The 12,721-nt window shown below is 31.9% G+C and overlaps 1 protein-coding gene across 1 annotated transcript in view; it reads left to right on the top strand.

Annotated features, from left to right (window-relative positions):
* Positions 1–11,432: 11,432 nt before the first annotated feature.
* Positions 11,433–12,721, top strand: part of LOC108753461 (organic cation transporter protein) — a 4,513-nt gene continuing 3,224 nt past the window's right edge. Inside the window, exon 1 of the mRNA XM_018495037.1 lies at positions 11,433–11,919. The gene's annotated coding sequence lies outside the window, so the exon portion shown is untranslated. The remainder of the gene's footprint in view (positions 11,920–12,721) is intronic.

Raw genomic sequence — 12,721 nt, 5'->3', positions numbered from 1 at the left:
TCTCTCTCTCTCTCTCTCTCTCTCTCTCTCTCTCTCTCCCTCTCTCTTTCTCTCTTTCAAGCATGCATACATTCCAAATCCAGTATGCCTCGAGTTCACTGTACCTTGTCCTCATCCTGGTAAATTCTTCGATCGAATTCGAAGTCGATCCTTGCTATTAATTATTATATACTTAATTTAATGTTATTTTTTATTTTTTAAAAAGAATGTTTCTTTATAATTGCCATTAATTGTTTAATGTTTAATTATTTTACAAATATCCAAGACTCGATTAGTTCTACGTCATAGCATTATAGCTTATTTTCTATAGGACTCATACATTGTTTATAAGAAAGAAGTAATTTTTATATTGCAAGTACATAAATTTCTGGTTTATTATCAATGTCAAAATTGCTAATGAGAAGTTTGCAAAAGTTACAAAATTGCAAAAAAAAACTGGAACTTCTAATTTTTATATGAACAATTAATTAGAAATCACATGTTTATATAATACAGCACAATTTTTTGATGATTTTCTCACTAGAAAATTGTTAAATAAATTACAATTTTTTGTGCATGATATATGCATTCATGCGGATATAACATATAGATAAAGAGCTCCAAGAATTATGTACTGCGTGTTGCATTAACATATTGATCAGTATATTGATTGGCTATTTTATAAATGTAGTGCCTTCACTAGCAGACATTTCATTTATAAAATGTAATCTATCGATCAATTTTATATATGTAATACCTGTTAAAAAAAGCATTACACTTATAAAATAACTTTACATATTGACCAATATATTGATGTAATACGCAATACATGCGATATTAAAAAAAATTTGTTATATTGTTTTTAATTATATTTTAATCCAATAAAATTTTATTTACATAGTCAATAATTCAGAAATTTATTTTATTAAAAGAGCTTATTAAATCATTCAATGCGTAAAAACAGAGTGCGCAAAATTCGCAATGATTAATCAATCGTCGAAAGAGACAGAGATGATAAAGCAAAAAGTTGTTTACTTTGAAAAAATAATATTATTTCATATAGTAATTTGAAACTATTTGATAACCGTTTATTATAATGTCACAAAAGGATTTACACCGTGTTACACATGATAATTGCGGTGCATATGCAATTAATTATACACATCATGTATAATAAAAAGTGTGTTATACGTAATAATATTTATACAATATTTTTTCAGGATATTTTGAAAATAAATTGTTAAAATCCAATTTATTCTACCACAATTTTCAATTAATTACTTTTAAGCATTTAATTAATTTAATGTTAAGCTTAATGTTCATGTAAAAAAATTTATATATAACTGTTTTATTTCTTTTAATTTTTATTTTAACTAAAATTTCACGATTTATACATTCTTAAAAGCAGTACACACTTAATTCAAATATGTTTTACATATTGAATAAAAAATAGTTTTAACTATTTTATTCAAACTTGTACAACAATCTGTATTTTACGAAGTTTCTCTCTCTCTCAAAGTATAGAATATGATTTCTTCATAATTATATAATTTATCTTAACCCTAACAAATATTTCTAATTACAATTACGTAATCAATCGATATTTGTAATAAGAATCACCAACGACAGAGAAACTACTGAAATAAGTCAAGGCACATAAACGTTCTTCAGTTGGTGCAAACATTATACGTTGTGCGACATCTGACAAATCTTTCATTTAACACACAAGTGCGGAATATGAAACTCGAGAAAGATATATATACAGCATGTTACCTAGCTTCTCTGAACTTTGACAAATTAAACTTTTATTACATGCAAGTAAAAAAAAATCACAAAATGTTGTTTACGGATTTAATCAGCAAATATCTACTATTTTATTTAAATAAACGTTAAATCGAAATAAAAGGAAAAAGATCAATTAATAAATAAAAATAGAATAGTAAAAAGAACCGTGAAATTCTAAAATTTATAGTATTTAAACAACACACTAATATTAAAATCATTAAAAGAATCTAAACATATTTACGTTTACGTTGTAAAATTATATTGTAAAATTCAAGAAAATCGATTTTAATTTTTCAATTAAACTCTACGTACATTATAAATAATTTAATAAATAAAATATTTAAATCTTCTATAGATTCTATACCTAATCAACAATTACATCTAACAACTGTTTCTATTTTAATAATTAAAAAAATTTTTTTATTTTATATTAAATATATTATATCAAAAATTTACATCTCATTTATGTGTGAATTTTAGTAACTCTCGTATGATAAATACGTATAATTATTGCATATAATAATGTAAAGAAAGTTAATAATGTAAAGAAAGATTTACTTAATCCGCATTAATTTATACGCACACACATAATCTTGTAATTTTAAATAACCTGCAGAATGTAGTGATCTCCTCCGTAGTAATAGTAAGTTCTATTAGTAGAAACATCAACGACCAGTACATTTGTGTAAACAAACAAAGCAACGTAATTATTTCGTCGAAGTGACGCACTTGTTACGAAATACATATCGTTTTATCGTCAAGCAATTAAGGCTAGTCTTAAGTGTACTTAAGCGACGTCGTGAATTACACGTCGCAGAGAAGCGGAAGACGAGTCCTTTAATCCGTCAATCGAAAATCGATTAATTAAGATCGGGATATCCCAGCTCAGTAAGTACCTAATAATCCTATAAATTACCAGAGGCGAATAATTGAGTTAGGCGAACGAGCGTCCCTAATTGATTGAAGTCATCCGCCAGCGACGCCGGCGACGGCTCGTAGCGCGCGATTTGTCACACACGAGACTCGCGTTATTGAATCTTCCATGTACCAACGCGCGCTGACGATATAAGTGCAAAAGTGAATTAACCCAGAACTCCACTTTCACAATCGTGTCACACCTCGGACGCAAAGCTACGAACTTCGTCAAGATGCGTCTCACCCGCCCAAACGCATGTGAAAACAACAAATACAGAATCATATCCACACGTGTTTATTGTATTATTCTTAATTTTTATTGATATTCGTAAAATTGCTTTAATGAATCTCTTTTCAAATGTTTACTTTATCGAAAAATAATTAATTCCATTTTCAATTTTGCATGTTTATCTTTATTTATAGAAACCAAAGGTATCCTATTACATTTAACCATCTCAAGCAAGTCGTTATTATTACGTGGAGTACATCTCGCTTAAAATCGTGGAAGGAAGATACAGGGATCGCCTTTGGTATTGGCTCTCACATAATACCATTTTTCATTCACGTCGTTTTAGCAACGTTCTTTATCACAACACGGCGTCGCCGTAAGTCAAAGCGAGCGAGCTTCGCTATTCCATTAGCCGCAAAGACTCTTCTTATCAGCCCGTCGTGATTCGGCGATCGAATTCCCGAGAGGTTGGCACATCAAATTTCTTTTTCCCGCGAAGCTCTTGAGATTCGAATACGGGTGAATCGAAAATCCCAGAGCATGCCGGTAATCCTACACCGTGAACAGTACGAAGACACGGTCCATCTGTGCCATGGCGGAGGCTTAGGTTACTCATCATTGTGGTGTGCCCTTACGGAACGAGACACCGACATGTCCACTATTGTAATCGAGCATGCCGTGTACAAAACCTGCCTACAGACTGTTCTTTAGCGAGCCTAAAAATTTCTTAAGGCTTCTTCCGCCCGGATACGCTTCCTTTGTATTTCCTCTCCGCGGTCTTACAGGATGTTCGGTAATAGATAATACGGCGATATTTGAAAGTTAAAATAATTTTCTTTTCAAAAGATAGATGGTTTCTGAGTACAATCGATTTAGAAACAATTTTTTGCGAAATCAGAGATGTTTAAAAAAAAATCTTAACGTTCAGCTAATCTTATGATAATCTTCACTATAATTAAATATTAACTTAAGGCATAGTTATATAATATAAAATTTCTAATGTAAAAACTACAATAAGAAATTAGGAAAAAAATTTCAAGAGTAAAAATTATTTTTATTTCTAACAGAGAATATTATCTTGTTCGCGTCATATGTCTTTTATCGAATATCCTGTCTTTCTTTAATGTGCATGCGTATCTCTGTACATCGAATTTTATCTGCTAAAACATAAATGTGATAATTACATCTCCATCTGTTCTAAACTCAAGAGAGCCGCTAATTGCAATTTAATATCACTGACCCTAACCTGGAACAAAATAAAAAGCAGATCGATTTTTCTATCTACTAAACACAAAAATTATTATAGTGTATACGACATATCGATATTCAGCGACGAAATCATGAAACTAACATGAGGAAGATCAGTTATTTATCACAATGACAGACTCTTTGAATGAATAACTGCTAAATCATATAGATAAATGCAAGTCGAATAGGCAACTCAAGAAGGAATAACGAGATGTTTGCTTCTGAACAATTCGCTATACACATTACAAATAAGTGTGTTCTTATTCAATATAATTTCGATATAATATTAAGCTAGATTAAATGATAATTGATCCTTTACTTGACATATTATTATCGTAAAAACAATATCTCATTATCCGATTATGATTATTGCTTCGTTAAAACACATCGAGTTCAACGTCACGGGTGAAACTGTTAATAAACCGGATAAATTTTGCATATCACTGCGCTAGCATATTACGATGCGGTTTAAACGAGATTTTCTTGCGGTACCGCAATTAAATACATGGATAATCATCGCAATCTCGTGTCGTCGAGATCTGTTTCAAATATATACACAAATGAATGCACGTTGCGAATGAATGTCGCGTTTGCAAAAAATCGCGAAATCTCGCAAAAACAGTGGTCCAAAGTAAACATCCAACCATCGGCGCCGAATACGCAATACGCAATATTTGCCCATTGACTGTGGCTGCATACCCGGTGCATTCACCCTATATCTATTCTGCCATTATCCACTTGGATCCCGCCGCCCACCCCTGCGGTTCTACTTCCGCCCGTCGCGTATACTCGTAAAATAAATCGTATAATCGGATAACGAGAGCTGCCTCTTCGCAGCTCAAGCGAATAACTCGCGATAACTCGATCTTGGCGCGAATCGTCTTGTTCGAGCCAACGTATATCGACTATCTATATCAATATCGCGTCGGAATTGCACCACCCGTTGCGAGGTAATCGTCCCGCTATTTATGGACAAAATTTATACTGAGTAACGGTACTGCGAAGAATTATAACTCTTGATAACTGTATTCGAAAAAGATGGAATAAAGATTATATACAATTTGTTTGGATTATCTCTTCGTGTTGTTAATTAACTGGATTAAAAAGTTTAGGCGATTTTCTTCAGATTTAAATATCTTATTTAATTACATCTTTGATAATCTTCTGTTTTAATAGAAGTTTTATATTTTATATAAAGATTAAAATTTTGATTCACTTAAATATTATTATTATTATGTATCCAAAGATGGGAACTTTTGCTGTTATTTTTTATAATAATAATAACTTGGCAATAACGCAGTTTTTTTTGTAACGATAACATTAACTAACTAAAAGCTGAGATTGGAGAAGTCACTTTTGAAGTGTAACTTGCCATCACTGTGCATGTTTATTGATAAAAGTAACTCACTCTTTTTAACGTGTCAATTCGGAAATAAATAATGAGTTATTTTTTTCAATAAACGACGTTTGACAAATTACCTTTCAAAAATTACCTTCCCTCAACTTTGCTCTTAATTATCGCTATCATAAAAATTGCCACGTCATTATCAAATTGTTATTATAAAAAGTAACGTTATTTACTTTCCATCCTTGTATATCTATTTGTACCATTAACGCTTGTTTCTTAAATATCTTCAGGTTTTTATTTATTTAGAATTATCAATATTTTGTAATTTTTGTTAAAAATTTTTGTGAAAACTGTTAATTCTAAAGTTCAAGTTTTACATACGATCAAATTAACCGCGAGTACCGTAAATTCGAGTGATTATGATATATACGCTACACAGACATATCTAAATTCTTGCTGGTCGCAGCTAACTGGAACCGATAATTGCTGTCTTCTTGATTTCGATATGATCGTTCCAACGGCATTTGCATTGATATCATCAATGTAAATGCCCGACGTAATCAGAAAATGCACGCCCAAAGAGAAAATAAATACTTTGACCCGTTATCAATACTCGGCGTTTACGTCGGTCATTGACATTGGAATCCGTTACTTGCAGCGAGCTGGATGCCAGAATCCTGCCCGCTTGAGCATAAGCCAAGTAATTCCAAGTAATTCGAGAAGAAACTAACGCAAAATATATACAACAAACTCTAAAACTAATGTGGGATGACGAAAATCTTCGGAATGCGCGAAGATAATTCACCGTCGTGTCTTCAAGTTTTGCTTTTATTTTGAGACGTGCGCGACAAACTCTTCGTAGATCCGTCCGAATGTTCGCGATTTTTTAAGCGCGTGCATTGTGCATAACGCATATCTCTACAGTAAACATAGCTTTCCCATTATCGTCGACGGGTTACGCGCCACGCGCGCCAGAGAGAGAGTGCTTCGCTCCAGATTCTATCCGCCGGCGGGCCGATACCGCGTTTAACGTCTGACCCGCATTCCGTCAAGCAGCTTGAAATTTCGCTCTGTCCGCACCACGTCTCTGTCTCTTCTTCCGCATCGCCTCCTGGCACGCAGCAGCCGGTTTGGCCGCGCCTCTCACGTCTCCGCTCTTCCATCTCTCGCTACGACCGCACGGCGGAATATCTTTGTGCGTTCGTGGACGGCGTCCCCGAAAATATTGTTATTCCGCAGCCGAAGAGACGTTCCACGAGCATACGTGACGGACCTTGCGATGCGAACGGTGCCACCATGCTAAATCTTTCCTTGTGCTCGCTCAACGCAGAGTACCTTAATGGAGCACGGACAGACTGATGACTCCGGTTAGAATATATTGCCTGAAGAAATACCTCTTGAAATTGCGACGCGTTGCATGCCACTCTGCACTTTCGTGAACGATTTGTCTAAGTCAAAAGTTTTACATACGATAAAAATTATGCTTATTACAGTTTTTCGAATTTCCCTTCTTTGCGTTAATAAATATAGACGATACTAATGCGTATCAATTTTCAATGCTTTTAACGTTGATTTAACATTGTTGATGAAAAATAGTACGAATGGGAGAGAAAAGTCAGATTTTTACAAAATATATTGGCATGATATATCAACGAAAGTAAATTTTATTGATAACGTGAACGTAATTTAATAACGTTCAATAAAAAAATCTATTTGTCTCGTTGTTTTGAAGCAGAAAAAAATAAAAAAGTTAGAATTAAACTAAAGGGAATTTTCAAGCGTGTTAATATTAAATAAAATTACATTTTTTTCTCTATGTTTATTATTAATACATTTTTGTTTTGGCTTATTTAAATCGATCTCTCTGTAAATCCATAGAAAATAAATCGGTATCCTAAATTTTTAGAAAAAATAAGAAAATAGTAGAATATTAAATGATAATTAAATACACGTCTTAAAATAAAGTCTTATTTTCTCTACGTACATTACGCTTTATTTTGGATGCACTTTAGCTGGCGCCAGAAAGAAGAAATCCGATAAGAACGTCGTTACATGACGCCGCTTAATAGAATGTGATCGGGATAAAGCTCGCACTATCTCCTACATCTCGTTGATTTATGTCACGTTGATATAACAAGAGAATAACAATATAATTGCACTCAAATGTGTATACGTAATTATCAATAACGAGCGTATACGTTTGTTCATCAGATATCAAGACGTTAAATATTTTGATTATACATGTCGCATGTTGAATGTCACTTTGTAACGCTTTAATGCAATAGCGCGCGGTAAGACGCTACGCAATATCATCATAAAATTAGCACATCCTACACAGTTATTTCTCATAGTCTCAAGTCTTGTAAGTTAAAGTATGTTAAAAATCTATTTTTAAATCATTTGTTTTCTGTCCTGAAACTTCAACGAGCACTGCATCTTCTCGGCAGTATACCTGTTTTTTCTGCGCGTAGTCAGAAGAATTATCAGTTTAAGTGCTTATAAGTAAAAATAGATCTTTTTCCAGTGGTATCATTAATTATATAATTTTTTTTTTTTATTATTCTATTTCTAAAACTATTTCTGTTTTACGCAAAGAATTTTCTTGTACAAAAATCTCTCTAATAACAGTATAATTTATCCGATACATCAGAGGTATTTGAGTTATATTATGAGTTATTGTGTGTCTAAGAACATTTACAAAAATAGATTCTGTTTTGATAAATAGTGTCATTAATCATAAAATTTGACATCATTGCGTTTTTTAAACGAGAAACATTGTGACGTTTTTTGTGTTTTATAAATGCGAGGAATGTTATCTTTTAATACATTTCTGATAACGCAAAACTTATCTAAAACATCAGATATTTAATACATTTATAACTGCAGATTACATAATTTTTTACGACTATAACAGCTTACGTGCTCACATAATTAATGTTGCATGAATTATTTATATTGTAACAAATATAAGAGTGCCATTCAAAGTAATATCTGCAATTAGCATCTAAAACTTTTAATCCGCACTTGATTAAACCAGGAAAATGTGGATCACGTGATATTACCTTGAAATTTAATTCTGTTAAGTGGAATGACAATTCAATATATTGGTCACTTGATCGACATTGTCGGAATATTACCGTACACACACGAGCGTTGGTCGTTGTGTTGCTAGCACAAATTATCTTGAAATTTTGACCTCGTCTCTCGTAGATAAAAACGATTCACGCCTCGACAGTAACTTTCTCTTTCGACAATCATTGGAACGCTGCATCTACTTCAACAAACGCGACGGACGCCATGCAATGCAATTTAAAAGCAAGGCAAACCATTCTAATGTATTCACAAAAACTCGTTAAAGCAGCGATTACTTTAATTTAACATAAATTATATATGTATCATATCAATCAGTGGTTTGCACACAAGAAGACGAAACTCATACAGAACCGACAGTTAGCAATCGGTCATAGACAAGCAGTTATCGCATTTCCGCGTCTTTCAATTTTTGTTGAATTACAGATTTCGCAAGTGAATACTCATAGTTTCCTCTCAATCTTTTGGCACGCGAGATAAAGTTTGGCAACTTGAAGCTAATTATGAATAATTTACCTATTTGTTATACTCCACAAGACGAGTCATCACGTTTCTCACACATTTACGACGGTCATCGTCAGCAATTATCATCTTGTTATAGTAATGACGTAGTAATGTCAAGGACGCAAGGCACAAAGGCATATACTTAATTGAAGGGTCCGACATGTTGGGCATTATTTAAACATAGCAAACATATCATTTAAAAGTCAACCGATAATAAAAAATATGTTACACGTGTGGATATTATCGCCTAATAACAGTTAAACGGTCAAATGATAATTTATTTGGTGTCAGCGAGTCATTGTAGGGTTCGCTGTACCCCATTTCCATTCTTCTGCGTTCATTGACATGTTTGTTAGCTTCGGCGTAGCTTCTTAAAGACTATATAACCATCCACTGATTCTATTGCGAAAGTAATATGTCGTAAGAATTTTGATAAGAAGCGTCGTGGTAATGTTGACTGATGACAGTGGTACAATAATTAAAATTATTCTTAATGTTGACTCTGTACTGGTCAGTTGATTCTGCAAGTTTGTGAAGTACAAAGAAATTATTCGGATATGCACGTCCTGTGTTTGTAAATTTGAAGAAAACACTGTGAATTAGTGATTCTCTCAAGAGATTTCTCCGATATCGGTATGAATTATTTTATCAATTAATGATTGAAGATAAAAGAAACGTTAAAATGAAATATTTATGCAAACCCGAGATTTTTTAAAATTTGTGTTATCATACGCGCGTAATTAACGATATCAAAATTTGATAATAATGTGATAGATTTATGATATAATGACTGTGAGATTAATTTTTAACATGGCAATATTGCAGAGAAAATAAACTTGGTGTAGAACAAAACCATTGCAACCACATCTTTTAGTCAGTGAAGTCAAGTTGAAGTATTCCGTAAGCAACGTAGCAGATAGAATTTTTTGTAGATTCAAAGCAATTAGTTAAATGTAAAGTCAATCGTAATTAAAATAATGTTATAAGATTATTAATTAATGACATAAAATCGTTTTTCAAATATATAGAATGTTTTTTAAAACTCCAGCACTTAAAATATCTTTATTGTTTTTAATGATAAAATATAATCAAAAAGAGAAACATGTTCGTTTCAAAAAGACATTATGATAAGCACAAAGTTTTCTCAAGTTCATATTTCTTTGAATTTTAATATCATTGCCATTTTTAAATGGAATTATATGATTTTTTTACATAATATGATTTCTATGTGTATAAAAATATTAAGGTAGAAGAAATCAATAATCTATGAGACATTTTATATTTTGTTCTGACACATTTGACTTAAATTATTCAGCAATTCCGACAGATATGTACGTAAAAAAGTATTGTGATAATATGTGATATCGTCATTGACGGTTGCACATACAAACTATTATTTGAATACCAAAAATAACTGTTATCATCAATACCATAACACCCTCTTAAAACTATAATGTCGAGTTTGCATGTAACATATAATCAGTATAATAGTACAATAATACCGATAAGGAATCGGTTTATTCCACAAGTTGAGCCATCGAGTAGTTTTCCACTTTTAAATAAATGTATTACTTAAAATATTATTTCAAGAATATATTACAAATTTAAAATTGAGAACGATGATAGAAAACAATTAATAACGATCGCAAAATCTTCACGCTATCACAGATTGATTAGATATGAAAATATTATATTGACTAAAAATTTGTTAAATTATCAGATAAATATAATCAAAATTAAATTTGAATTAAAAATTAACTAGATCTATAAATAAAATTATGATTTTAAAATGTAATAACTTACTAGTAATCTTAATAATTTTATCCAAATACATTATGTAATCATATTTTGATTTCGTATCATATAAGATAAATATCTACATCTTTTTAAAGAAGGAAAAATGTAACTACATATATTATGAAATATCTTTCAATTCTTTTTTTTTTTATTTATCTCATTTACATTTGTGCAACTATTTAATTTATGCAACTAATGGTTGCGTTTAGGAGATAAAATCACTCAATGAGCGCTCAGTGATTTTTTAATATGTTTTTAAATATAATTATTCTTGCCAGTTTATTGCTGAATGTAAGTGTAGCAATTGTAATAAAAGACTTACTAAGCGCTCACTACGCAGCTTTATCTTCTGACCGCAGTCTATATCATTCTGACAGTATTATTTATTACTTCTTATTTCTTAGTGAAAAATAACCGCAAAATTATTTATTCGATCAAGAAATTTCAAGCAAAAATTAATCGATAATGATTATATTAACACACATTGCTCTGACCACAAGGTCAAGCATATTTATACTTATAATTATTTGTAGGCAACAACTATTTATAGGCTCTCGATTATGGTCGTCGCTAATTGATAACGTAATCGCCTTATACGAAACGCTTTTTCCGGACGAGCTTCATGTCTTGAGGAGAGGAATTTACTGGTCTAAGGGAATTCACGCGGGAAAAGTCGAGCGTGAGTGACTGATCGCGAGTGACGATCGTGCGAGTGACTGTGTCGCGTGCAAGGGCAACCGCAAATTTCGTTAAGTACTACAAAGTCTACTTGGAAGAATCGTCCAATCTCCTACATTTAAGTTGGAGAACGGAAAAGTCAGTCGTTCTCGTCAGCTCACCGGAGACATTAGACAGCAAAGGTTCGCGCAGCCGCTCTCCCACTTTTTGCGATCGAAACCAATGCACCAGCAGATTTATCAATCATCGACACACAAGCTATCCGTTTGTCATTCGTCGTGATATGCCATTGTGATCGAGAGAATTTATTCTTCAAGCGCGCTGCATAATTATAGCTAATATTAAGGTATTGCTTTTTATGTCAGTAATAAGCTTTGTGTCGTCTAAATTAAAAGATTTAGTCTCTAACTGTGCTTGATAAATAAATTTGAATTTAATGACAATTAATTAGATTCTAATTAATTAAAATTAATCAGAATATAAAATTTCATTAATTATTATAGCAATCTATTTTTATTTTTTTTTTTTTATAAGTATTTCAATGTTAACATTTAATCATATTTTATGTACAAAAAAAAAGGATTTTATTGAAGTATCAAAAAATTTAGCTATATAATTTATTGGGTCACATAATTACATAGGATTCTGAAGCATAACGAATAATTCTACAAAAAATTTTGACACTAGCAGTTTGAGCGTCTTACATAACCATTTGGATGGTCCAACAAAATTATTTTCAGATCAGTAGCTAGCTAAATTTTTAGATACTCCAGCAAAACCGTTCTTTCCGTGCACAATATACTTTCCTATAAAATTACTGAGGAATTTAATTTCTCTCTCTATTGCACGACCAAAATTGATACTCTAATTTTTAAATTTCTTAACAGATTGAACAATTAGATCAAAGTGCATAGTAAAAATATAGGTATACTTTTCTTATAGTCAACAATTTACTGTGATATGCGTCACGCGAAAACGTCAATAATTTGCAACATGATTATGACAGCATACGGAAAAAAGTAGCTATTGCATTGCAGATATAATCAACAAGCAAGCTACATCACTTGCAAAAAACCGGTTACTATAATATTGCAGTGGCCCGCTTCTTTTGCGAGTAAAATAGGTTTCTTTAAGTAATGCAAATAATT

The sequence above is a fragment of the Trachymyrmex septentrionalis genome, unplaced genomic scaffold, assembly GCF_001594115.1.
Source record: "Trachymyrmex septentrionalis isolate Tsep2-gDNA-1 unplaced genomic scaffold, Tsep1.0 scaffold7, whole genome shotgun sequence".
NCBI lineage: Eukaryota > Metazoa > Arthropoda > Insecta > Hymenoptera > Formicidae > Trachymyrmex > Trachymyrmex septentrionalis.
The sequence above is the reverse complement of the archived record's forward strand: the minus strand, read 5'-3'. Positions and strand labels throughout refer to the sequence as shown.